We start from the raw sequence: 2,496 nt of genomic DNA on the forward strand, positions 1-2,496 counted from the left end.
AACTAAAATGCTTAAAATTTTGTCAATCTTTTAAATTGCAAAAATAAAATTTACAAGTAAGATCATGAATTTTGCAACTGTGTTATAACGGTTTGCGGGTTTTCTCTAAACACGGATATGTATTGGGAATTTGATCTTGTTCAAGCTTTATCCTTCTTAAGAAGGTCAAATTCCCAACACACATCAATGGGCCCTGTACTCTTGTGTGGCCAGCTTTTTTATCTTCAAAGTTGCGTATGCAACTAGGCTACGGTGCTGAAGAAAAGCCAAGAAGAAGTGAGGGACTGGGGTGGCTGCCGTTTCTCGCAAGTCGTGCCGTTTCTCGCAAGTCGTTGACAAGCTACTCGGCCTTTGATTTCTACTCAGTTCAACACAGAAAGAGTAGGGTGACTGCTGCTTGGGTGGTGTAGAAGAGAAGGGATTATTTCATTGTGGAGGGTTGTGAGAAGGGCAGTGTTCGCGTTTTGGAGAAGAGGAGGCATCAAGTGTTCTCTGTCTGTGATTTTGAATCTGAAGGTGCTCTCGTTCGGCTCAGCGGGTAGCAAGGCAGCTGCGCAGGGCATGTGATTTGCTGGGAGCTGGGCATTTGATTTGCTGTGTTTTTTGTAAGCCAGGGCAGGCAAAGCTCCATAAGCAAGTCGACCAGCTGGGACTAACTCCAAGATGAGGCAACATATGGGCAATCCGGGGCCGCTAGGGCTTTGTGGCTTCGCGCTTACAACGTTTGTGCTGTCGTGCTATAATGCGGGCATCTTCGGGATGAGCGCGGCCAGCAGCCCGGTTAACGCCGTGGTGGGGGCGGCTGTGTTTTACGGAGGAGTCGCCCAAGCGCTGGCTGGCATGTGGGAGTTTGCCGCCGGCAACACCTTCGGCGCCACGGCCTTCACTTCCTACGGCGCCTTCTGGCTCTCCTACGCCGCCATCCTCATCCCGTCGTTCGGCGTAGCCTCCGCCTACGCCTCCGTTGACGGATCGGTGGAGGTGGACGCGATCGCCATTTTCCTCCTCTCCTGGACCATCTTTACTCTTCTTCTTTTGATCGCCAGCCTTCGCACCACCGTAGGCCTTGTCGCCCTTTTCGCCTTCCTCTCCATTACGTTTACCCTCCTCACCATCGCTGAATACAAGCAGAATGTTAAAGTCAAGCGTGCCGGTGGCTTCTTTGGCGTCTTCACCGCCATCATCGCGTGGTATAACGCCCTCTCTGGACTCCTCGCCAGTCAGGAGCATCCTATTCTCACCCTCCCCGTCGGCAAGATCGCCCCACCTTCCATTAAAAAAAAAGCTTAATAAGAGGAGCTACAACACATCCATCGCCTCCATGTAGCACCCAACCTCATTAAATATTAGTAGCTTGTTACCTTAGATAGAAACCTCATGTAATATGTCTTGTATTCTTCTTTTGCTTGTGTGCTATAATATTATGCTATAATGATATCATCCTCAAAGATAATTACAAGTGGAAGAATGTATAACTGTGTTAAGGTTATGTGGATGAAACATGTTAACATCAGCCTAATGGTGGTAGACTTAAATCCTGCAAAATGAATTTTCTATGTTTCTCTTTTTCCTTGACTTTTTCAATTACTTGAACTTGTAAAAGAATATCCCAAAATTTGTCAATATAAGCTTGGACATTCTCTTTATCAATCTGGCGTAGAGTATCCCATCGTCGTTTGACGTGCTTTAGCTTTGTACTATGACGATGGTAGAAAATATTTCTTTAAGAGTTCCTGAAACTCTTTCCATGTTGAAGGTTGATGTTTACCTTGCTTAATCATGTTCCACCATAAAGCTACACTTTCGATCAAATGATTACAAGCACATTTAATTTTATCCTTTTCTGAGAACCTCTCGCTAGAGAAATAGTCATCTAGTTGGCTAATCCAAGCAATGAGGACTCATGCATCCTTCTTGCCATTATAATTTTAGAAAGTGAATGCCTTTGGACTGATTTGTGAGTCTTTCTTAGAATTATGAGCACGCAATGTAGCTTTAACAATGCATCTAACGTGATCACTTTCCTCATTTGAATCGAAAGAATTAGAAGCATCGCGTTTGCATTTGGTACGCTTGACTTGATGCTCTAATTTACGTCAGAGTTCTCATTCACTAGCAATTTATTCTTGAAGTGCTAAGATTTGTTCTTGTACAATGGGGGCAGAATAGTGGGGGCAGAATGGGTAAAGTAGCCATTGCAACAAGTAAATTGAGATGGAGAGTTTAGCCTTTGAATTAGTCACGAAATGATTGGCTCGATTCCGTCCTCTAAAAGATTTGAAAATTTTGAATTGTTGCCTTTTTGTGGGGAGTGATGAGTTCTCTTGAATTTGTATTTTAAGGATAGGCTTTATAGGTTTCTAAAGCTTATTGGTAAAGTCTAATTATTGCAAAGCTTGTTTTAAGAAAAACAATGGAGTTTCTCTCCTTGAACTTAGCCGCACGGATGCACTAAAAAAAAAGTAGAGTGGATTATATATATATATATATATATAT

General features: G+C 43.4%; 1 pseudogene across 1 annotated transcript; it reads left to right on the top strand.

The window, feature by feature from the left end:
- Positions 1-261: 261 nt before the first annotated feature.
- On the top strand, positions 262-1,568 carry LOC147613405 (ammonia transport outward protein 2 pseudogene; annotated as a pseudogene). Its single transcript, XR_015263179.1, has one exon. The product of XR_015263179.1 is annotated as an ammonia transport outward protein 2 pseudogene (transcript).
- Positions 1,569-2,496: the final 928 nt, after the last annotated feature.

This window comes from Cibotium barometz, chromosome 43 (assembly GCF_041138505.1).
Source record: "Cibotium barometz isolate CiBa-2024 chromosome 43, ASM4113850v1, whole genome shotgun sequence".
Lineage (NCBI taxonomy): Eukaryota > Viridiplantae > Streptophyta > Polypodiopsida > Cyatheales > Cibotiaceae > Cibotium > Cibotium barometz.